General features: G+C 42.0%; 1 protein-coding gene and 1 long non-coding RNA gene across 9 annotated transcripts in view; one reads left to right on the forward strand and one right to left on the reverse strand.

The window, feature by feature from the left end:
* The window catches only part of SLC14A2 (solute carrier family 14 member 2), a 425,016-nt gene that overhangs the window by 191,123 nt on the left and 207,998 nt on the right, over positions 1-25,895 (forward strand). The gene's annotated exons all lie outside the window — the stretch shown is intronic.
* LOC132665954 (uncharacterized) overlaps positions 18,480-25,895 on the reverse strand; it is a 131,838-nt gene continuing 124,422 nt past the window's right edge. For all 3 annotated transcript variants that reach the window (XR_009604370.3, XR_009604367.3, XR_009604364.3), the window contains one exon: positions 18,480-19,346. This is a non-coding gene — a long non-coding RNA (uncharacterized LOC132665954). The remainder of the gene's footprint in view (positions 19,347-25,895) is intronic.

Here is a 25,895-nt window from a genome sequence, read left to right on the forward strand (position 1 = left end):
TATATATATGGAGGAACATTGATCGGGACCACAAATGGATTTATGCAGTAAGGACAAGGAAGAAAAGAACAAAGATGTTAGATTCTGAATTTATTGGCATGAAGAGATGTTTATAATGTATCATTAAATTAAAAATTACCTTATAAAATAATATATACTGTGTGTTTTCATTTTTTGCAAAAGTAAAAATACTTACTGGATAAATTAACACAGTTACATTTTTAAAAGCTAAATCCATCAATCCCAAGAGTCTGGGGAGCTCACATTTCTAGCAAGAACCTGCCTGTGACAGTAGACTTACGGCTAAGCATAAGAAGCCACTCTTTGTGCAGATGTTTTGAGAGGCAAGGACCTATCTGAACAGAAGCATGCTGGCAAGGCTCAAGGAGGACCATCTCACCTGCACAGCCCTCAGACTTTTCTATAGTAGCACTGGAAAAGCCCTATCCCATCATTCCATTCCCTCTTGTCAAACTCTGTGATATGGACAACCATTAGCTCCTAGGACCCCCACTTATAGTCAGACAGCCCTGTCCAGCCTAGACAGTCTGAGAATAGAATTAACTTAACATTTTGCATACATTTCAGCCCCACAAAGAAATTCTAGTCTGTGATAAGAGTCTAGAGTAAAAGGAAGACAGAGTGCTTGAGTGTGATCTTCCAAGTCAAGCTACCTTCTGGAGCACCTGGAATTCTTCTGTGGCTCCCCTGGGGTCCCGAGTTCTGATCTCTGCAGTGGGGGAACCTGCCATTGCAGCCAGATCCAGTGAGGGTCTGTGATTGAGGAACCTGATCCACTGCACTCCAAAAGTTCTTTTTTATTACTATTTTTTATATGAAATTTATTCTCAAATTGGTTTCCATACAACACCCAGTGTTCATCCCAACAGGTGCCCTCCTCAATACCCATCACCCACCTTCCCCTCCCTCCAACCCCCCATCAAACCTCAGTTTGTTCTCAGTTTTTAAGTCTCTTATGTTTTGGCTCACTCCCTCTCTAACCTTTTTTTTTTTTTTTCCTCCTTCCCCTCCCCCATGGTCTTCTGTTAAGTTTCTCAGGATCCACATAAGAGTGGAAATATATGGTATCTGTCTTTCTCTGTATGATTTATTTCACTTAGCATAACACTCTCCAGTTCCATCCACATTGCTACAAAAGGCCATATTTCATTCTTTTTCATTGCCATGTAGTATTCCATTGTGTATATAAACCACAATTTCTTTATCCATTCATCAGCTGATGGACATTTAGGCTCTTAACATAATTTGGCTATTGTTGAAAGTGCTGCTATAAACATTGGGGTACAAGTGTCCCTATGCATCAGTACTCCTGTATCCCTTGGGTAAATTCCTAGCAGTGCTATTTCTGGGTCATAGGGTAGATCTATTTTTAATTTTTTGAGGAACCTCCACACTGTTTTCCAGAGCGGCTGCACCAGTTTGCATTCCCACCAACAGTCCAAGAGGGTTCCCGTTTCTCCACATCCTTGCCAGCATCTATAGTCTCCTGATTTCTTCATTTTAGCCACTCTTACTGGCTTGATGTGGTATCTGAGTGTGGTTTTGATTTGTATTTCCCTGATGAGGAGCGATATTGAGCATCTTTTCATGTGCCTGTTGGCCATCCGGATGTCTTGTTTAGAGAAGTGTCTATTCATGTTTTCTGCCCATTTCTTCACTGGATTATTTGTTTTTCAGGTGTGGAGTTTTGATGAGTTCTTTATAGATTTTGGATACTAGCCCTTTGTCTGATATGTCATTTGCAAATATCTTTTCCCATTCCGTTGGTTGCCTTTTAGTTTTGTTGATTGTTTCCTTTGCAGTGCAGAAGCTTTTTATCTTGATGAGGTCCCAATAGTTCATTTTTGCTTTTAATTCCCTTGCCTTTTGGGATGTGTCAAGTAAGAAATTGCTGTGGCTGAGGTCAGAGAGGTTTTTTCCTGCTTTCTCCTCTAGGGTTTTGATGGTTTCCTGTCTCACATTCAGGTCCTTTATCTATTTTGAGTTTATTTTTGTGAATGGTGTAAGAAAGTGGTCTAGTTTCATTCTTCTGCATGTTTCCGTCCAGCTCTCCCAGCACCATTTGTTAAAGAGACTGTCTTTTTTCCATTGGATTTTCTTTCCTGCTTTGTCAAAGATTAGTTGGCCATACTTTTGTGGGTCTAATTCTGGGGTTTCTATTCTATTCCATTGGTCTGTGTGTCTGTTTTTGTGCCAATACCATGCTGTCTTGACGATTACAGCTTTGTAGTAGAGGCTAAAGTCTGGGATTGTGATGCCTCCTGCTTTGGTCTTCTTCTTCAATATTACTTTGGCTATTTGGGGTCTTTTGTGATTCCATACAAATTTTAGGATTGCTTGTTCTAGCTTTTAAAAAAAAATTTTTTTTTAATGTTTTTATTTATTTTTGAGACAGAGAGAGGCAGACCATGAGCAGGGGAGGGGCAGAGAGAGAGGGAGACACAGAATCTGAAACAGGCTCCAGGCTCCGAGCTGTCAGCACAGAGCCCGACGTGGGGCTCGAACCCACAGACCGTGAGATCATTACCTGAGCCGAAGCCGGACGCCCAACCAACTGAGCCACCCAGGCGCCCCATTGTTCTAGCTTTGAGAAGAATGCTGGTGCAATTTTGATTGGGATTGCATTGAATGTGTAGACAGCTTTGGGTAGTATTGACATTTGAACATTACTTATTCTTCCAATTCATGAGCATGGAATGTTTTTCCATTTCTTTATATCTTCTTCAATTTCCTTCGTAAGCTTTCTATAGTTTTCAGCCTACAGATCTTTTACATCTTTGGATAGGTTTATTCCTAGGTATTTTATGCTTCTTGGTGCAATTGTGAATGGGATCAGTTTCTTTATTTGTCTTTCTGTTGCTTCATTGTTAGTGTATAAGAATGCAACTGATTTCTGTACATTGATTTTGTATTCTGCCACTTTGCTGAATTCATGTATTAGTTCTAGCAGACTTTTGGTGGAGTCTGTCGGGTTTTCCATGTATAATATCATGTCATCTGCAAAAAGTGAAAGCTTAACTTCATCTTTGCCAATTCTGATGCCTTTGATTTCCTTTTGTTGTCTGATTGCTGATGCTAGCGCTTCTAAAACTATGTAAAACAACAGCGGTGGGAGTGGACATCCCTGTCGTGTTCCTGATCTCAGGGGGAAAGCTCTCAGTTTTTCCCCATTGAGGATGATATTAGCTGTGGGATTTTCATAAATGGCTTTTATGATGTTTAAGTATGTTTCTTCTATCCCGACTTTCTCAAGGGTTTTTATTAAGAAAGGATGCTCAATTTTGTCAAATGCTTTTTCTGCATCGATTGACAGGATCATATCGTTCTTATCTTTTCTTTTATTAATGTGATGTATCACATTGATTGATTTGCGAATGTTGAACGAGCCCTGCGGCCCAGGAATGAATCCCACTTGATCATGGTGAATAATTCTTTTTATATGCTGTTGAATTCGATTTGCTAGTATCTTACTGAGAATTTTTGCATCCATATTCATCAGGGATATTGGCCTGTAGTTCTCCTTTTTTGCTGGGTCTCTGTCTGGTTTAGGAATCAAAGTACTGCTGGCTTCATAGAATGAGTCTGGAAGTTTTCCTTCCCTTTCTATTTTTTTGGAACATCTTGAGAAGGATAGGTATTATCTCTGCTTTAAATGTCTGGTAGAATTCCCCTGGGAAGCCATCTGGTCCTGGACTCTTATTTGTTGGGAGATTCTTGATAACTGATTCAATTTCTTTGCTGGTTATGGGTCTGTTCAAGTTTTCTATTTCTTCCTGTTTGAGTTTTGGAAGTGTGTGGGTGCTTAGGAATTTTTCCATATCTTCCAGATTGTCCTGTGTGTTGGCATATAATTTTTCATAGTATTCCCTGATAATTGCTTGTATTTCTGAGGGATTGGTTGTAATAATTCCATTTTCATTCATGATTTTATCTATTTGGGTCATCTCCCTTTTCTTTTTGAGAAGCCTGGCTAGGGGGTTATCAATTTTGCTTATTTTTTCAAAAAACCAACTCTTGGTTTCATTGATTTTCTCTACAGTTTTTTTAGATTCTATATTATTTATTTCTGCTCTGATCTTTATTATTTATCTTCTTCTGCTGGGTTTGGGGTGTCTTTGCTGTTCTGCTTCTCTTTCCTTTAGGTGTGCTGTTAGATTTTGTATTTGGGATTTTTCTTGTTTCTTGAGATAGGCCTGGATTGCAATGTATTTTCCTCTCAGGACTGCTTTCGCTGCATCCCAAAGCATGTGGATTGTTGTATTTTCATTTTCATTTGTTTCCATATATTTTTTAATTCCTTCTCTAATTGCCTGGTTGACCCATTCAGTCTTTAGTAGGGTGTTCTTTAACCTCCATGCTTTTGGAGGTTTTCCAGACTTTTTCCTGTGGTTGATTTCAATTTTCATAGCACTGTAGTCTGAAAGTGTGCATGGTGCAATTCTTTTATACTTATGAAGGGCTGTTTTGTGACCCAGTATGTGATCTGTCTTGGAGAATGTTTCATGTGCACTCAAGAAGAAAGTATATTCTGTTGCTTTGGGATGCAGAGTTCTAAATATGTCTGTCAAGTCCATCTGATCCAACTATCATTCAGCACCCTTGTTTCTTTATTGATCTTGTGTCTAGATGATCTATCCATTGTTGTAAGTGGAGTATTAAAGTCCCCTGCAGTTACCACATTCTTATCACTAAGGTTGCTTATGTTCGTGATTAATTGTTTTATATATTTGGGGGCTCCCATATTGGGCGCATAGACATTTATAGTTATTAGCTCTTCCTCATGGATAGACCCTGTAATTATTATATAATGCCCTTCTTCATCTCTTATTACAGCCTTTAATTTAAAGTCTAGTTTGTCTGATATAAGTATGGCTACTCCAGCTTTCTTTTGACTTCCAGTAGCATGATAGATAGTTCTCCATCCCCTCACGTTCAATCTGAAGGTGTCCTCAGGTCTAAAATGAGTCTCTTGTAGACAGCAAATAGATGGGTCTTGTTTTTTTATCCATTCTGATACCCTGTGTCTTTTGGTTGGCGCATTTAGTCCATTTACATTCAGTGTTATTATGGAAATATACGGGTTTAGAGTCATTGTGATGTCTGTAGGTTTCATGCTTGTAGTGATGTCTCTGGCACTTTGTGGTCCTTGCAACATTTCACTCACAGAATCCCCCTTAGGATCTCTTGTAGGGCTAGTTTAGTGGTGATGAATTCCTTCAGTTTTTGTTTGTTTGGGAAGACCTTTATCTCTCCTTCTATTCTGAATGACAGACTTGCTGGACAAAGAATTCTCGGGTGCATATTTTTTTCTGTTCATCACATTGAAGATTTCCTGCCATTCCTTTCTGGCCTGCCAAGTTTCAGTAGATAGGTCTGTCACTAGTCTTATGGGTCTCCCCTTATATGTTAGAGCATGTTTATCCCTAGCTGCTTTCAGAATTTTCTCTTTATCCTTGTATTTTGCCAGTTTCACTATGATATGTCGTGCAGAAGATCGATTCAAGTTACGTCTGAAGGGAGTTCTCTGTGCCTCTTGGATTTCAATCCCTTTTTCCTTCCCCAGATCAGGGAAGTTCTCAGCTATGATTTGTTCAAGTACACCTTCAGCCCTTTTCTCTCCCTTTTCCTCTTCTGGAATTCCTATTATACGGATATTGTTCTGTTTGATTGCATCACTTAGTTCTCTAATTCTCCCCTCATACTCCTGGATTTTTTTATCTCTCTTTTTCTCAGCTTCCTCTTTTTATATAATTTTATCTTCTAATTCACCTATTCTCTCCTCTGCCTCTTCAATCCGAGCTGTGGTCGCCTCCATTTTACTTTGCACCTCATTTATAGCATTTTTTAGCTCCTCATGACTATTTCTTAGTCCCTTGATCTCTGTAGCAATAGATTCTCTGCTGTCCTCTATACTTTCTTCAAGCCCAGCGATTAATTTTATGACTATTATTCTAAATTCTTGTTCCGTTATATTGCTTAAATCGTTTTTGATCAGTTTGTTAGTTGTCACTACTTCCTGGAGTTTCTTTTGAGGAGAATTCTTCCGTTTTGTCATTTTGGATAGTCCCTGGGGTGGCTGCCAAACTGCAGGGCACTTCCCCTGTGCTGTCTGGAGTAACTTGTGTTGGTGGGCGGGGCCGCAGTCAGACCTGATGTCTGTCTCCAGCCCACTGCTGGGGCCACAGTAAGAATGGTGTGTACCTTATCTTCCCCTCTCCCAGGGGCAGGACTCACTGTGGAGTGGTGTGGCCCCTGTCTAGGCCACTTGCACACTGCCAGGCTTGTGGTGCTTCTTTGATGGGATCTGGCGTATTAGCCGGGGTGGATCCGCAAGGTGCACAGTGGCAGGAGGGGCAGGCTTAGCTCGCTTTGCTGGTGGTGGTCCCCTGTGGGAGAGGCCCTGCAGCACTGGGAGGGAGGCCGACCCATCAGAGGGATGGATCCACAGAATCACAGCATTGGGTGTTTGCGCAGTGCAAGCAAGTTCAGTAATGGGAACTGGTCCCCTTTGGGATTTTGGCTGGAGGATGGGAGAGGGAGATGGCACTGGCCGGTGCCTTTGCTCCCCTCAAGCTGAGCTCTGTCTTCTGGGGCTTGACCCCACTCCCTCCTGGTGTCCTCTCGCCCTCCCACTCTCTGAGCAGAGCTGTTGACTTATAACATTCCAGATGTTAAGTCCTGCTGGCTGTCAGAACTCATGCATTCCAGCCCCTCTGCTTTTGCAAGCCAGACTCAGGGGCTCTGCCTTGCCAGGTGGGCTACCCCTCCACTGCCCGGCTCCCTCCCGCCAGTCTGCGTAGCGCGCACTGCCTCTCCGCCCTTCCTACCCTCTTCCATGGGCCTCTTGTCTACATTTGGCTCCGGAGAGTCCATTCTGCTAGTCTTCTGGTGGTTTTCTGGGCTATTTAGGCAGATATGGGTGGAATCTAAGTGATCAGCAGGACAAGGTGAGCCCAGTGTCCTCCTACGCCACCATCTTCCTCCAAAAGTTCTTTTCATCATTCCCTAAAGGCTCACTTAAGGAGGACCAGATTGCTTGGACCTAGTGATTTTTTTAAAGGAAACTTAATAATCTGCCTTAATTAACTGTGCTGTCTCTTGCTCCTTCATTCATATAGCTCACAGCTCAGCCTCCATTTTCAGAACAGTTGTGTGTTAATTAGGGTTTGGGCCAGGCCTTTCTTTGTAATTTCCTCTCTCTTCAAATGTTTAACCAGTTCACTAAACTTTGAAAAAGGTGTTAGAAGCCATTTGCTCACACATCACCATTTTTGCAGATGGGGAAAACGGTCTTTGAGAGTTAAGTAACTTTCCCCAAATCACAATAGCTGGTTTGTAACAGGGTTGGAATGAAAGACGGGTTTCCAAATCACTAACTCGGTGTCTTTCTATGGCTTCATTTTAGCAGTTAGATTTGTTGAACATTTGCTACCAGAGGTTAGCGAAAAGCATAGGCCTGGCTCCTACCCTCAAAGCTATAAATCAAATTGAATAGACAAAACATACACAAGAGAAATGAGAGGGCTATTGTGGTAACCCATTTAACACTGACTAACGGATTTCAGGAAAAAGGGAGAGAGTGGTATGGGTGGGAGTCTCTTGTCAGTTTCTGCCTATGGAAGGAAACTGTGACCTCAGGAAGACACTGAAGGGAGTATCTTGAGAAGGCAGGTTGGAAAGCAAACATAACCCAGATACAGAGGGACCGCAGAGGTGGATGGACTTCACATGGTGGTAAGAAAGAAGTTCTGCACGCTACCCTCCAAAACACAGAGATTTATAGATCAATTGGGCTAACAGGTAGAGTGGACAAGCCAGAGAGCTCCATAAGCCCTGGGCCAGTGTGAGCCCCATGCTTAAGGAGACTTCTCTGGCTGGGTGTGAATGGCTTAATTTTAGAAGGGGGAGGAAACTAGGAGTTTAGGACCCAAACATGGGATACAAAGGATCTGGAGATGAGTGAAGAAGGATGTAGAAGATCTTACATAATTGATTTTAGATCTCTTACACTGTATTTGGAAACAATAATAAAACATTTCATTTAGGTTGATAATTAGATAAAGCTAAATGCTGAATAGGTAGAGGGAATAGCTCTTTATATGGCATTATTTATGCTAAAGTCTGACAGTGACCATTAGACTCTCTTCTCAAGGGATTTCTGGAGACAGTATTTTGTAAGAATTAAGAAGTTATATATATTATGCCTATTATCAATCAAAAAATACACACACACATGCCTAGCAAGTGAATGAGTGTGTGGTATATGTGTGTGCATGCAATGTCTGGTTAATGAAGAATCTTGGCCTATTACTAACTAGTTCAGTGACCTTGGGTAATTTACTAAACCTCTGTGTGCCTTAGTTTCTTTACAGTAAAATAAAGATGCCTTGTAAGATTATCAAAAGAAGTAAATAAGATAAAAACACTTATGAAGCGCCTAGCACATTATGCACCCAAATAAGGTTGATTCTCTTTCCTCTTTCATAACTGCAAAGAAGGAACACTGTGGGGAAATTGGGCATGGGGACAACAGAAGGCTGGAGGTTAGGACACTGTGTCAGCACAGTTAGAAAATGTTAGAAATTGGAAGTTGTCAGCAAGCAGTGCTGGGGAGCAGTGATGTGTGTGCTGTGGACTCTACAGAGTGTGTACTGTACAGAGGAAACAAGCATTACCCAAGCCCAGTGAATCTGGTCTAGGGCTGATGGCCTATCAGGATCACTCGCCCCTGGGTGCCCAGGCCTGGGCTTTGCAAGGCATACAGGAAAGTCATTGTGAAATGATGATTCATTCAATCAGATGAAAGAAATGGGAAGAGTGATGCTGGGGAGAGGAAGAAGCAGACTGCCCTGGGTAGAGCCCTTGGCCCTTGGAGGGCTCATACTTTTCCAACCAAGTCTCCTTGTTAGGTTACTTGACAATGGAAGGCAGTACAGTGCTGGTAAAGGAGTCCACACATCCCCTGGTTTGTGCAATCAAAGAGGCTTGGAGCACAGAGCTTCACTGTTGAATATCATTCCCCCAGCAAGACAATGCCTCATTTGCATATTTGTTCTTAGTCACTATTTGTTTTTATTCTGAGCAGCCATTAACCTCCTACTATGTCTCCATCTTTTATAATAAAAATAGCAGTGTTAGAAAGGATAACAGCATTCCTCAGCATGGCACCCTCCTTGTTCAGTGTTCTTCATGGCAAGGAAGGAAAAAAAATGACAAGACACTCCCCTATTGCAGGGGCAGACCAGACCCAGGTGACTGAAAGGAGTTTCCGGTGTAGCTTTGGGGAAATCACCATTATGAAGCCTTCTTCCAAAGAAAGTAGCTAGAACACTAAAGAGGTAATTAATTAACAAGTGGCCTAGAATACTCAGTCCCTGATCAGACTTTTGCTCATCATACCCCAGGGAGTCAGCCCAGCACATACATCCTAACCCAGGAGAGCTAGTTTCTGTGCTGGAAAACAGCCAGCATGATCAATGTGAGGCAGAGCCCAAGAGAAGTCACCAACTCCAATTGCTCTGCTGTTCCCTAATGTGCAAGCCCCTGACCTTCAATCTTGATTTGGCCTTGTGAGGCACCTGTAGTGTGTTCATGGTTCTCACATGGTTCTCTACAAAGGCCTGGACTACAACTATCCAGCATTTTTGTCTCCCTAGTATAGGGTCATGTGGATGCTCAGGACAGCCTGGTGGAAGATGGGATCTCAAGATGGGATTTGATGGCACATAGATACAGCCTCAGTTATCAAGTGTCTGCTGGGTTGACCTTGAGCCATCAAATCCAACATCAGGGGTAAGAGTTTGTCTGAAATTTTGATGCCCTTATATTAGCAAATAAATTCCTTTTGTATATTTTACAAAGGCTCTCATTTGTCATGACAGCAAATTTTCTAAGTGATCTCTCTTCCTTTTCTCTGGAGATGTGCTCCATCAACTCTTCTGTGTTACCTCCTCAAAATAAATCTTTATCTTCCCCAAACTATATGCTTCTCAATATGGATGAGACTTAGGTCCTGGCCTCAACATTTATTAGCTAAGAGACTGCAGACAGGATCCTTAACCTACTCAAGCTTCAGTTTCCCCATGTGTTCAGTACCCCCTCACATGCTGATATATATGCGAGAGTTAATTGAAATAATGCTTGTAAAGAGCAGAATGTGATGCCTTTAACAGAAAGCATGCACTAGATACTGTTTTATAATTAATAAAATTGTATTGTCAATGCAGTTAGCCAAACAGAACTATTTGCTTTTCCTTGAATGTAATCTCAGCTTGCCTATGTCCATGCTTTGCCTCTCCTATGCTTTTATATTTCTAGGCCTTCTTCTTATGATGAATATAAAAGCCTCAGTCATTTCTAAAAGTCATCTCAAATGCATATAACTTGCTCTGATTTCTCCAAACAGGAAATGCCCTCTCAGAGTTCTCCCTGCTATTCTCATGGCCCTTACCTTATCTGTCACACTTCTGTGAGGTAGAAGGATGTGGAAGTCTGACAATGTGCAATGTCATCAATTGACATGAGATCAATAAATGCTTGTGGAGTTCCATTGTCCTAAAGTTTCCTGATTCCTGTATTTGGGTTTGGGAAGGAATTTACCTTGATCTGATTCAAATCATGATGATGTGAGAATCATTTAAAGTCACAGGACATTCAAACCCTGGGGAATGATGAGACCCAGGCTGTGGAATGGGCATGAAAGTCCAGAGTGGGCACTGAGTATGACTGTGGTACAACAGAAAAGAAAATGTGGCTTTTCCTCCTCTGAGATGAGGTGGATGGAGGGGAAAGTGTCGTTATGGCCAACTTCTCCCTGCCTTTGGTTCACCCCATGCTCATAATACTTATTCTTCAGCACCAGATGGTCCTCTCCACCTCACATAACCTCATCACCATCTCTGAGGGACCTTCCTGGGTATTGGGGACCACTCCTTCACCTCCTTATTTCTTCCATCTCTGAATCACAGGTGATCCCGTAGTCTGAACCTCCCCCCTTAACTTTGTAGATTGCTTCATATTATTCTCTCTCTAAAGCAGGAGCCCTCAGGGACCAACATAATATCTATGCTTCCTTTACTTTCCAGACAAGGGTGGGTCCTTAAGAAGTATTTGCTCTAAGACTGATGGACTGAGAGCCCCTCTTACAAATGGAGGTTGTGCTCAATGATAGGGAAAGACTTTTCAATCCGACGAGACTCTGAGATGTCAACTGTTAACAAATAAAAGAAAAAGGTGTAAGACCTATTTTCTATTTCATGGACTAAAAGTCTGAGAGGTTAACTCAGTTTAATCAGGATATTGTTTTTGTTGCTTGTACAAGTTTACATAAGTTTAATCCATTAAACTGTTTTGTACATGTAGCAGCAATAATGGAAATCTGGGGTTTCTTGGACAGAACCAAGAGCAAGGAAAACCCATGAGCTAGGGCAGTCCTTGGAATCACTACATTGTTAGTGGGTTTACTAACTGACAGCCTGGAGGCAATCTATTTTATTAAGAGATTGAAAAATAGTTTAAAAAACCAGCATGTGAAGATTTCAATCAGAAATAGATGGGCACTTTTTAAACTGCAATTGGTTTCTAAAGAATGGGCAAGATAAGAATTGATAGAGGTGAATAGCTATCAAAACGTGGGGTGAAAAAAAAAGAAGCAAATTGCCACCTACTTGAAGTGAATAGCTCTTGTAATGTAATGGGTTTTAAACTTTAAAATTGTTTTGTACTGTGACATACATAACAGTGGAAGTCTGGATTGAGAGTGTTTATTGGTTTTTTCCAATGGAAGATTGCCTGTTTGGTATTTGAATAATAATCTCCATATAAAAATATGGTAATGTAATTATGCTAACTAGTATTTTCTATAATTCAAGACTCTGTTTATAATAATATATCATATTTTGCAGTCAGGTAAGAATCCATTTGTCCCCTCCACCTGGGCCCAGAGATAGGAAGAGGAACTTTAATATATAGTTCTCTGCAATCTGCTCCTCTCTGGAGTTAGCATTTCCTCGAAGGTGATACAATAAATCTCACCAGAAATACCTTCATTTACCACATGCTGCCAAGTGGAGATGAAGCTGATTCTTCGAAATTTTGCTGATAAACTTGCTTTGACCAAACTCACAGATGGAAACCTGCAAGTGTGAGGATATTAGCCAAACTCAAAGAGAAAGGAAGTGAGAGAGTATTTTAAATTAATTTGGAGAAAACAAATAGAATGGGTCAATTACATTTGTTACCACACAGTATATTATTGAGAAATTTATACATGAAAAGTGAGTACAGCATCAGCTAGTGTTATGATATCACCCACATGAGAAAACACAAATTGTGAAGTTGTGGATGGGTCTGGACCTGGTAGAGTCCTCTTTTAAGTTGGTGTCGTACTAAGACAGTTTTCACAAAGCTAGTCCATTATTCTTACCTTCATACTAAAAATATTAGTGCTGGTGGAACACCAGGGACCTAACAGTGTAAGACTTTGCCTTTGATTGGGAAAGCTAACCCTGAGAATACTGATTAATGGAGCAATAGGGTAGTATCTAGTGGCCTGTCCCAGTGTTCTGTATCAACATGGTTCAGATTGACAGCCTTAATAACAAGGATGAGGATACAGAAAACTACAGTTTTAGTAAAAGTGGCAAATACATTTGCTGCAGTGGCTGCAATCTAAACTGGTCTTTATGGCTCATACAGTGGGCCACATTTAACCTATTAAAATGTAGAAGGCTAAGTATAAGTTTCTGTATGTAGGTTTCTCAAAAGCTCACAACCAAGGAAGCACATCATGGGGAACGTGGCTAAACAGCAGCATATGACATGCCAAAAAAAGCTTAAAAAGTTTTGAGGCTCTATTAATAGTAATACCATGCCCGGAGAGAGGGAGGTGATTGCCCTTCACTGCACATAACACCCTTGGAGTTTTATGTTAAATTTGAGGGTTACCACCCTTTAATAAAGAAGTTGATACATTGGGGTAAAATGCCTAGAATGACGAATGAGAAATGTTTGAAAGAAATAAGGCTGTTTATGTTTTAAAAAGTAGTCTGTTTTTAAGTATGTTCAGAGCAGTCTGATAAATGAAGAAATGGACTTACTCTGGGTAACTCCAGAAAGCAGATGAATTTCCTGTAACAGCCCAGATCTATAGACCACTCCTCTTTCCTCTGATAACTCCCAAGCTCTGTGTTTTTGTTTTCATTCTTCAGCTTTATTAAGGTACAACTGACAGATAAAAATTAACCCCCAAGTCCTCTGTATCTTTTCACATCGGTACCCAACAACATTGTTAATAGAGGAAATAGGGAGAAGCAGCAATCTGTGCCCCTCCTACAGAGAGAAGAGCAGGGAAGGAGGGATGTGGAGAAAATCAGGTAAGGAGTACAGGCCAATCCTTGGAGGAACAGAAACAAAACCCTTCCAGTCTTCATCCCCTTTCTGTGCACACTCTTTTGTCCTCTCCCCCCCCCCCCACCCCTGTCAGAGCATCCCCTTCTACAATTTTTGTGTTTGCGTATGGGAACCTTGACAGTAATGACCAGGAGAAGTATGTTGATTCAAACCTCCTGCAGCATTCTGGTTACCTTTCTATTTTTGTTCAACCACAGTGACAAGTGATTTGAGGTGATGATAAATCCATGCATTTAAAGCCTTGATTGCCTGAATAAATAGGTTGGATAGCTTCAGTAATTGGATAATTAAAGCAAAATGGAGATGCCAGTGGGGCCAGAAGCTGAGAAAATCAGAATGGCTAGAGATTTCATTTTGGAAAAGTCAAAACCCAAAACTGTTGCAGTAGAGCAGGTAAAACCAAAAGGCACGCATTCCCAACAAACGAAGAAACAAACCCAAAAAACAGGTTGCAAGGAAAGGGGGAGGGTGCTTGATTAAAATGAACTGAGATGCAAATAAAAAGGAAAGGCACACTTGAACTTCTTTGCATATTTTCTTCTAAAGCATACTGTCCTCTGCTCAGGATTTCAGCCAGATTGGACCAAGGAATAGATAACAGAGGGTGGAGTGCTGTTCTGAATTAGTGCTTTCCATTCCAGACCTGCCCTCCCCACTTCCCCCCCCCTCCCCCCGCCACACACAGTCTGCTTTGCTCTGTCTTTTCATCTTCTTTCCATTTCCCTCCCATTTTTCTTGCCCTCTAAGCAAGGTCCTTGAGAGCTGTGCTTAGACTCTAAAATCTGGTAAAAAGCGACCAGAGAGTGCACCTTACTGAGACACAGCTAATACTGGCAGACCCTAAGGGGACATAAAAGAGATCAGGGCTATGGGCCTGGCACTTCCTTGTTTCTAGATGGTGGAACACACATTGAGGAGATATAGTCATTCATCCAGAACCCTACTGTCAGACAAGATAGTTGTCTTCTGCTGATACCAGATGTGCTCCCACCAAGGAGCCAGCCATGCCCACCATCACGGTACACTGCAAGGGTCCCCACCTCATTTAAGCACCCCCATCAGAGAGCTGACCCATCTGCTCCAGCCCCCCAGCCACCTCCATCTCACATGGCCCCTGTCTCCCTTTTCCCCACGCACAACTTACATTGGAGATTATTAAGTGTTCACTATGCAGAAATGTTCACCATCACCCCAGCAGCAGTATGGGAGTTGTACTTGTGTGTTGAACACTCACTATGGCACATCAACAGTGGGTTAACCCTCAAAATCACCTGTTGTTTTCACCATTTTATTGATGAGGAGATTGAGACTTGAAAAGGATAATTAACTTCTTAGTAGATAGTTCCTGCCAGAAGGAAAATCCACACTCATACTGAGAACAAAACCCATACTCTTATTGTATGTGATTCCCTGCTGCCTTCTGAGGGCCTGGTAAGCTTGAGTTACAAATACTCTTACACTCCTGACTTCCTGTTGCCCTCTGTCTTCAGTCATACATTCAACAAAACATTTATTGGGCACTTACTGTATACTGTGCCAGGCACTGAAGCTGTAGAAATGAGCAGCAACATGGTGCCCTCAAGGATATGGAAAGACAAAAATAAAGACTCCTATTAAGTACAAAATGTGGTAAGTTCTTTGTTTATGGTAGGTGCTCAGTGCAGGTTGGTTAAATAAAATCACTTGAATTAAACCTTCAAAATCATTCCTGTGATAGTAGGCAGCAAATCAGCATTTCTCTGCATGACTGGCTCAAGCAGGTCAAGGAGAACATATGCTAATGGGGGAAGGGGTCCCTTCTATTACTATTGAAACCACAACCCTGCCTGAAAAACACAAAGAAATATTTTTGACCCTACAGCCGAGAGGATTCACCTCCTGTTATCTGTATGTACACAAACTAGTTTGACAGAGTTCAGGTACGACTTTAAAGAAAGGCTCCATGTGTGTGCACACATGTATGTTCATGCATGTGTGTTTACAAAAGAAAGAGAGATTTTTATATAAGACTCTGATTAAGATGATATATATAATAGCCAAAGCAACTGTTTAAAGGAAACCCATTCTGCTGAAGGCTAAAAAATACCATTTCCACTCAAGCAAGCAATGAATAGCATCCCTCAGATTAGAAACCAAGAGTAAAAATGTAGTAATGATCTAGGAAGAAAGTTAAATTAAAGGTTCATGTCTGTCCTATGCTACGAAAATAGACAAGAAGACCAGCTTGTAGTGCCTAGAGGTAATCCAGTGCCAACAAAGTTACCTGGCTAAGAACCCAGCACAGAGCTATGAGGGACACACACGGAGTTCATTATTGGCCATACTAGGCACTGGGCATTTTCTGTGCAGTATCTCCTTTAATTTTCCCAATGACCCTGTGTAACCCCAATGTTATCTGAGACCTCTAGCATCTCAAGATCAGGGAAAGACATTGCAGAGTTGGCATTGAAATAGCAAAGGTATATGATTTGCTTTTCAGATTCCCACGTGTGGTTAACTTGGGTTAGAATAAGGGATTTGATCTTTAGCAGTATTCAGTAAAGAAACTACCGATTCTCATGCTGTCTGTATTTTCTGGGATATTCTCTTTTGGTTTTCCCTTTAAAAAAAATGTCAATGAGCAGCTATTCCTGGAGCATCTACAATGGGCTTCGCACACTGTGGTAGGTGCCGGGATGTGGGGATGAAAACAGCCAATCTAGTTCTTGCTCCTATGATGCTTAGAGGCTAGCGAGGAAGAGATGCCAAAGAAATCATTACATGTAATTAGCCACATCATTGTAGACTGGTCTCTGCTGTGCTAAGGAAAAACACAGAAGAGTTGTGTCTACACTTGGCACAGAATTTTCAAGAAGATGGCACCATGTCTACGCTAGCAAGTGTTGGGGGTGGGAGAGGCACAGGAGTCACAGTGTGGGGGAACTCAAAGAAAAGAGACTACACCACTCTCCAGGGAGAGAAGTGGTGCCAGCTCACACTTCCTACCTGGACAGTCTCCCCCAGGCTCTGCCCTATATGGAGCAGTCCTTGGAGACTCTGTGCTCTGTTTTCATAAGCAAGACCCTTGCCTTACAAGGGAGCAATTCAGCTTTGGAAAGCTAGTTTCAGTGCCCAGTGACTAGTGTAACTGAATGTTTCCCTTCTCAATGAATCGCTTTGGCATTATTTAAGCCCAGTCATAATATTGTGGTTCACAGGAAGCTAAAAAGTGACCTTTGTAAGTTGATCAAATCATAAAACTAATGAAAATGGATGGCCAGGGCTTCCAAAGGGGCATGAATATAGGCCTTCTCCAGGCAGCTCAGACTGAGCTCCTCTCCATGCAAACACAGCTTTCAAGAATTTTTTTTTCCAAGTCTTTCTTTTCCTTCTGTCAGCCATTAATTCGTGACAGCCTGGACTAAATCCAGAAGTATTGCTCTATAGCTTTTGCTCTCACATACACACTCTGAATCCTATGTGATTGCCTCCTAATGCTCCATCCACCCCCAGCCCTGGCCAGGTCCACCTATGGGCACTCACTCCAGGACCATAACAGCAATTGGGTAGCCTGGGATTTCAGCATAAACCCTGGACCTGGTTTTCTTTTCCCTCCTCATGAGAAGAACTTCTCCAGCTTATTAGAAGTTAAAAGAGTTCTCTGCGCACCAGAATACTCGTATCAGCAACTAAGGGGGAGGTGAACCTAGTAAGCCTAGTAAATGGGAGGTTAACCTACAAGAGGACAGGGTCTGAAGACTACAACCTTAAAAGTACTTTCCCCATCTGATGGACAGAATTCTAAGAGTAAATTATCTGAGTGGCTGGCACTACTTCTTATTAGCTGTGTGACGTTTGGCAAGTTAGCCTCTGTACTTTGTCATCTGTAAATGAGGAGAGTAATAGAAGCTACCTCAAAGATAAAGTCCTTGAGTTGACCCAGGACACAGAGACATTGTGCAATAAAGGAAAACCATTGCTATTGTTACTTTGAGTCATAGATAAGAATCTTCCATAAGCTCAGAATGATGGACACTTTGAGTTCTTAGGTCTGAATCTGATGTTGCCCTGGGACTTAGGTGTTGATTCCTACTCTGTCAAGGGAAATAAAGAGCTTCCTGTCTGAGGAGTAGCAAGGCTGCCTTGTTGGGGCTGCACAGTTTTGATCTAGTATTGACCTACTTTCTTGTTTCTGGTCTCCTGTTTTGCCTGACCTCAAGGCTGCACTCTTGGTTTGTAACTGCCTGACCTGCTTCTGCCTGCTCCCAGACTGTCCCTTCTGATGGACAACCATGCCCCCTCTCCCTCCACTTTGGCAGATTGTCTGCATCCTCGTCACACCAACATCCTAGGCCACTGGATTGGAAAACTAACAGTGTCCCCTTTAAAAATATATAGTTTTACATAATTTCTCAGCTTGGGAAATGCTAAGAAGTCCTTCCTTGCAGAAATTCCAAGGATAAGTCTCCAAGTACCCTCCTGCTGAGGGGCACTAGATTCAAATGATTTGGAAATGGAATCCGATCCAAGCTGGTGGCCATTTCTCTATCCTGGGGCTCCCCTTTTCTCCACCCAGTCAAAACCCTGAGACAGGAATGCCATAGCTGCTAAGGCAGGACCACCATGGATCTTGGCTTCAGGAAAGATGGTGGGAGAAGCCATCTGAGGGTGGGCCCACTAGAGCTTAGTGCTGGATGGACAGTAAGATGAGGAGGCCCTGGAGGAAGCTGGTCTGTTTGGCTTTGGTAAAAGAGCCCAGTTCAACTTTCAGGTGTGTGTGTGTGTGTGTGTGTGTGTGTGTGTGTGTGTGTGTGTGTGTGTTTGAAGGCTGAATGGATGAATACCAGGCAGCAAGAGGGCCGTTTGACCACAGAGATCAGGAATAAGGGAGCATTTAATTTCAAACTTGACCCTTCTCTCCACTCCTGGTGAATTTTGGTATTTACCACCTCAGAAACAGTATGAAAGTGTACACTGTATTTGAGGGCCTCAGATGTATTCCCAGGGCTAAACAAAAATTAAAATAAGATCAAATAAAATGAGAAGACTGGGGTGAGAAAATTTATTTTTCTTTTTATTTCTTTAATGTTTATTTTTGAGAGAGAAGGAGAGCGCACGCACCAGTGGGGAAGGGGCAGAGAGAAAGGGGGACAGAGGATCCCAAGCCAGCTCTGCGCTGACAGCAGTGAACCCGATGTGGAGCTCGAACACAAATGGCGAGATTATGACCTGAACCGAAGTCAGACACTCAACCGACTGAGCCACTCAGGCACCCCAGAAAATTTATTTTTCTAATGCTAGCCCGAGGCAATTGATTTGGGGTTCTGCTGTTGCTGGAAGGGGAAAAATGTGGGAGGAAATAGAGGATGTACCTCAGAGTTGGTGATGGGTGTGGACTGGGAGACCCAGCTGCCCTGTGCCAGGCTGAGAAAGAAGATATATCACATCCTGCTTGAAATACAGAGAAAATTGACCTTTTCTATTCCTTACCAGAACAGACTCCCACATAAAAGCAACAAAGCATGCAGTACTAAGTTTAAATTCTGGCTCTGCTCCTTACCAGCTGTGTGATCTAAGGCATGTTATTTAACCTCTCTGAGCCTCTGCTTCCTTGTCTGCAAAATAAAGAAAATAGTGCACAGAGGCTTTATATTCATTTGTTAGGGCCGCCATAACAAAGTTCCACAGACCGGGTGGCTTCAAGAGATACTTATTATCTCACAGTTCAGGAGTCCAGAAGTCTGAGATCAAGGGGTCAGCAGGATTGGTTCCTTCTGAGGCTGTGAAGAACACTCTGTTCCATGCCTCTCTCCTTGCTCCTGGTCATGTGCTGGTGATCTGTGGCAGTCTTTTGATGTAGAAGCATCACCCAAATCTCTCTCTTCATCTTCACATCACATTCCATCCGTGTGTCTGTCTCTGTGGCCAAATTTCCCCTTTTTTAATAAGGATAACAGTCATATTGGACTAGAAGTCCACTCCATTTCAGTTTGAATTCATCTTAACAAATTGCATCTGCAGTAACTTTACTTCCAAATAAGTCACATTCTGAGGTATTACAGGTTAGACTTTAGCATATTGAATTGGGTGGAGGTGGAGGAGATACAGTTCACTCCTAACACGATTGTTGTAAGAATTAAAAAGTATGGCATATATATATATAAGGTTCTTAACAGAATCTCCATTACAAAATAAGCATTTGATAAAGGAAGCTATTTCATTGATACTTATTTATTTTTTTGCTAAACATTGATTTACAAAAGATTTATTTTTAGCTAGGCCAGATGACAGGGAAAAAAATCACCTCCCATATACATCAATCACATCATCTAAGTTACCCAGGATGTGTGTGTGCCTGGGAGGTGGGGAGGTGCTAGGCTATAGGAAGTTTTAGGCTACATCCATACAATGTCAGTATATGAGCCAGTCGGGGCACCTGGGTGCCTCAGTTGGTTAAGCATCCAACTTTGTCTCAGGTCATGATTTCACAGCTTGTGAGTTCAAGCCCCACATTGAGCTCTGTGCTGACAGCTCGGAGCCTGGAGCCTGCTTCAGATTCTGTGTCTTTCTCTCTCTGCCCCTCCCCTTCTCTCTCTCTCTTTCAAAAATAAATAAATCATAAAAAAAAAAAAATTTAAAAACAATATATAGGCCAGCCATACTGGCAAATGGACAGTTATATATGCACACCTTTTGCAAAATATATAAAAAAAAATCTTTTCTCTAAAATCTAAACCCCTTGAAATTTAACCTTGAGATTCATCCCAGATTAGTTGCTAGCCAGTAAGATCTCAATTCAAATGAGAGTGTAAAGCATTCCTCTTTACTTGAAACCTAGGACTAAGGAAGGAGGAGGAAGGGGTCTTTCCAGAGCCTGGGTTCTGTGGAGAAAACCTGGTTAGCAGTATGAAATTCTGGGGGGATGTGCCTAGAGAATGAGCCACCCAGAAATGGCAAAGGAACCCAGAGGGAGGATGTAGAAGCACAATAAAGTGAATATCACCAATTTTGCAAATTGGCCTCTATCATAAAGAAGGTTTGGTTCCTGTGTGAAACCATCAGCAATTTACCTGAATGTAGGATTAGGGAAGGTGCTGAAGAACCCAAGCCCCTGTTTGGGGTTTCCTGTGGTATTAGCAATAGTCATGGTGATAAGACAGTTGAGGGCACTAGCTTGGGAATTGCCAATTTGGGAACCAGTGCCCCCTGCTCTGCAACAACCTTGCTGTGTGACCTTGGACAAGCTTCTTCCCCTCTCTGGCCTCATCTGTGACATGAGTGGCCAGAATGCCTTCTCTCTGTGGATGCTGCTAGCCCGACATTCTATGATATTCTGGTCCCTGCTCAGGCCCAGGCCCAAAGTCAGTTAGAAAGAAATCCTGCTGAATTATGAGTGTCATGAGGGATAATACTGTCCTCAGCTTAGATTTCTTCCTGGCTGGACTGCTGCTGTGCTGAGGCTGTGCCTCTCAATCAGGAATTGGAAGGGAGAAAAAAGAAGGAAAGATCATCTGCTTGTATTTAAAAAGGGAGGAGAGCAAAATGGGAAGTACAGATCAGGCTTGCTCATGCCCATCTTTGAAGTACGGAAAAGCACTTTCCCTGAATAGTGTGAGTGAATATGATGAATGAGGCTATTTGATTAAGCAGGATGAAACTGGTGAGCCAGCGTTCTCTGTGTTTTATTTTGCCTAATGGCTGTAATCAGAAATCACGCAGTCATCTTTTCAAAAGTGGGAGCCAGTGGCGAAGCTCACAGGTAGTTGTGCGTCTGCAGTTCTTTTGAAGACCCCACATCTCTCCTGGAGCCTCTGGGAGATTGAGAATATGGAGGGGTCTCTAACGAAGTCTCCACCAACACCAAAGTAATTGGATCACTTTGTCAATTCAGTTAACAGCCCATTGGTTCAATTTCCTTTTGTAAATTTAGATTAGATAGCCAGTACCTAGGACAGTAGCTGGCACCAAGTAATGTGCTTTGAAAGTATTTATTAAATTAATTAATCAGTGAGTGACAGGAACAATGAAGGAATGCATGAATAATGGATGGGAACCTTGTAGGTAAGGGAAAAAATGTACAGATGAATTTTCGCTCTTTCTGTCAAATTGACATCGTTTTTGATAGGACATGAGAAACATTTGTGATGTACCATCCATCTGTTCATTGAGTTTTCATTGATAAAAACAGAGATTCCTACATTTGAGCCCTAGGTCTTTCCCTCATTTGCTGTGTAAACTTAGGGAAGTTGCTCAACCTGTCTGTGCTTTAGTTTTCTCATCTCTAAAATGAAAATATTAATAATACCTATCTAGTGCCTGGGGATAGTGGGAAGACAGAAGGAGATAATAAGTGTGAACACTAATTACACTTTATGGCCCAAGGAGCTACAGATTAGGCTAGATGAGAATGAAGTTGGCCCTATGTGTGTACCACAGAAGGCACTTAGGCAGTTGCCTTTAAGGCATGATTTCAGAAGGTCGATGAGGCCCTTCTCTCCCCAGGCATCATGCCACTGAGAAGTAGTATGCCTAAAACTCCTACTCTTAGAATTCCCTTTGGGAAAAAAAAAAGAATTCCCTTTGAGCTAAAAAAAAAAATGCCCAGAGAAGTTCCATTGGTGATATAAATTATATGAGAAGGTAAATACATTCAGACATTAACCACTAGTTATTTCCCAGACTTTAGTCTACCTTCAAAAGACAGAGCAGTATGCATACTCATCAATGCCTTGGCTTTGGAGTCACTCAGTTCAAATCTAGGGTATGCTACTTACCAGCTATGTGGCCTTAGGCAAGCTATTGAACTCTGAACTTCTGTGTTCTCAGTTGTAATTGGCTAATGATATTTACTTCTTAGTGTACTATGGGGATAATATGAGATAATGTACATGAAACTATTTGCATACGTCACTCATACTCAGAGGAGAGTGATTATTATTAACATGACTTTTCTCCCATTGAAGATGTTCATAAGAACATTATTATGGATGGAATGTTTGTGCCCCCACCCCCGTATTTATGTGCTGAAGCCCTAATCCCCAGTATGATGGTATTAGGAGGAAGAGCCATTATGTGGTAGAGGCCCCCGATGGGATTAGTGTCATTATAAGAAGAGGAAGAGACTCAGAGTTCTCTCTCTGCCCTATGAGGACATAGCAATAAAGTGGCCATCTACAAGCCAAGAAGAGAATCCTCACCAAGAACCCAACCATGCTGGTACCCTGATCTCAGACTTTAATCCTATGGAACTATGGTAAATAATTGTCTGTTATCCAAGCCACCTAAGGTGTATGGTATTTTGTTATAGCAGTGCAAGCTGACTCAAACAAACATGAAAGGCAGTTCTCAAAGATTTTCAACCATATTTGGAGCACAGCAACATTATTGCAACGAATTTCAGTTCTTGGAATGACCACTTTAAAGGACACCCCTCAGGATGTTTGGATGGCTCAGTTGGTTAAATGTCCAATTCTTCATTTCTGTTCGAGTCATGATCTCATGGTTCATGAGATTGAGCCCCACATCAATCAGGCTCTGCCCTGACAGCACAGAGCCTGCTTGGAATTCTCTCTCTCTCCCTCCCTTTCTGCCCCTCCTCTCTCCACGCTTTCTCCCCCCTCTCTCTTTCTCTTTCTCTCTCTCTGAAAAAAAATAATAAATAAAAACTTTTTAAAAAATAAAGGACACCCCTCATCTTCATGTAGCCCCTTTCCCACCTCCCAGAAATCAGTGACTATTGACTGGCCCACACTGTAGGTGAATGCTGCTGGAATGCACAGAGAGTTAAGGAAGATCTCTTGAAAGAGATAGTCTCTGAATGGGGTTCAGAGAGATGAATAGGATGGGGTGTGAAATGGGGAAAAGAAGTCATCCCTGCCTCCTTGTGATTGTCGCCATTTTCATGAGTTCCTGGCGTCCTGTCTCCTCCTCCTCTCCCCTCCCACTATCTCCTCCTCCTACCCCTCCCCCTATCCCCCAACCCTACTTGTGCCAAAGGGAGTCAAGGAGAGAGATTTCTCCTTCTCCTTCAGAAACCTCTTTTTCAATCATTTCTCCACAGAATTTTACAGTTTAAATGCTAGGAGGCTGCTCCATGCATCTTGCTCCCCAGCCATCACATCTGGGGTCAGTCACTTCCTCTGGAAGAAGCCCAGGCTCAAGGAGAAAGTACCAAGTTAGAGAATGCAAGGGGCACATGAATTTTGGTCTTTTGCTTGTTTCATAGATCATCTTTCTCTTTTGACTGGAACCTTGCCTTGCCTCTTTCCCCAAGGTAGAGTCAGGGATACCACAAGGTCTGCATATCCAGATATTCCCCCTTCACTTTATCAGGGGAAAGGTGGGAGTCTGGGAGGAGCGGAGAAAGAGACACACCAGACAGCTAAATGCAGCCCCATATTTGGATTGCAGCTAAGAAAAGGGTTAAAGAGAGATTTTCTCCTCATATCTTATTGAGATCATTTTATGGCTCCAATCTCAAGGGAAATGAGCAGTTTGCACATTTACCGTTTCCTATCAGTCGACCATCTGTAGGCACCACCTTTCACAAAGAGCTTATACATTAACTGGTCACTTTATCATTGTAATATATTTAGAAAATCAAAAACCAGCTGTTATAAAGCTATAAACTGGAGACTTTATTACATATTGTTTATCATTACTTTAGTATTTGGAGATTCATAATGCACGGACTTTGAGATCTATCTGTATTGCCAAGGAGGCCAAAGTTTATTTCCCTAATAATATGCAAATGGAGCCTTTATACCAGATAATGAATAATCACTTTAGATTAAAGGCTGAATTTTCTTTTAGTGGTACTGGCAGTGCAGCCTTTTGCATGCAGTTAATAATTAATTTAAAGAATTACCACTTCAGTGAGCCCTGCTTACATTATTTATTAAGTGTAATTAAAGTATTTATTAGTCAAGTAATAAATGAGGGACAACCCCCAGCACCTTCACAGTGTTGTAAAATAATCACAGACCATGTTTATCTGCAAAACAAGACTGAGTGTGGCTCGAGTGTGTTAATAGATTTTTCGTGATCATTCCATGCTCTATCAGTGTACCTCAACAATGGGTGTGTGTCTGGCGTGCCCACCTGCTTCCATTGCTTGGTTCATTCTACAGGAAAGGAATACCTTGGCTTTTTCTCATTGTTGATCTGTGTGTGTTCGTTTGGAGGCAACATAAAGAGGATTTCTTGGTTCAAGGGAACATCCCCAGTCTACTTTGTTGGTATAGCTCAGATTGGCTGCTCCTGAAGGGCTGCTAAAAACATTACCTATAATGAAGATGATTGTATAATTCTTGTCCAAACCCGGACAATTTTGAGAATGAAAGATGATGCTACTAATAATAATATGTAAATTGAGAGCGTTCTAGGCAAAGGAAGACTGAACCTTCAAAAATTAGCATGGCCTTTACCTACCCTTCAAGCTGGATTGCCTTTACCGGGTTGTGAATTTAAGAGTCACCTTTTACCTCTGACTGCTGCTTACCACATAGGGTTTTAGATAGAAAGCTGGACTTCTGCCTTCTCTCAACTTCAGGCAACTTTGGGCTGCCCATAGTCTTCCCCAGGAAACCTTTTCCGATCCCTCCAACCAGAAATGACCACTACTTCTAACCCCCATCACATTGCTTACACCTCTTTTGGGGCCTATCTCAGAGGCTTGCTGTGCCTTGATTTATTTATTTTAACCACCCTGTAAAGAGATTGCAAACTCCTTACAGTAAAAGACAGACTATACTTGCAGACTTTTAACTCTTCCATCCATGCTTACATTGGTGCCTCGCTAAAAGTAGATATATAGTAAACATTTACTAAATAGATTTTATAGTTGGGAAGCACAATCCCTCATCTTTCTAATCAGGAATGAAGACAGAATTTCAATCCAGATCACTAACCAGAATCTGTAACTGAACAGATAAGTTTGCAGAGTGGACATAGCAGGGGAAGGTGTGGCCAGCAGGCAGCATTCCAAGAGCCATTCAGGTCTGCCGTGGAAATCACTTGAGAATAGGATTACTCACAGATCGGTGAACAAAGTCTTAAGGCCCACTCCAGGCAGACTAGTGCCTCATTGGCCCTAGAGTATCATGCTTAGCCTTTGTTCTCTGAGTCCTCTCTCTGGAAAGTTCTTAATCCTATGCTCTCTGAAAAGCAAGGATAAAATCTATCGAAGCATATACAGGTTAAGAGGCTTTCCGAAGGTTACCCAGATGATTGCTGCATCTCTGCAAATCTGACTTCTTCGTTTGTGTGAATCCCACCTACCTCATGTTCTACTTCCTCTCTAAGGCTTTTTCTGACCACCTCGCCGACCATTTAAAAATTTGCATTATCCACATCACTCATTTCAGCCCTTTGCATCTTTGGGTTGCCCTGCTTTATACACATAAACCTTCACCATCCAGAAAAGGATGATGTGTCCTCCTCTCCCTGTACTTCTCCACAGTACTGGGCACCCAGTGCTCAGCAAA

The sequence above is a fragment of the Panthera onca genome, chromosome D3 (assembly GCF_046562875.1).
Source record: "Panthera onca isolate mPanOnc1 chromosome D3, mPanOnc1 haplotype 2, whole genome shotgun sequence".
Taxonomy (NCBI): domain Eukaryota; kingdom Metazoa; phylum Chordata; class Mammalia; order Carnivora; family Felidae; genus Panthera; species Panthera onca.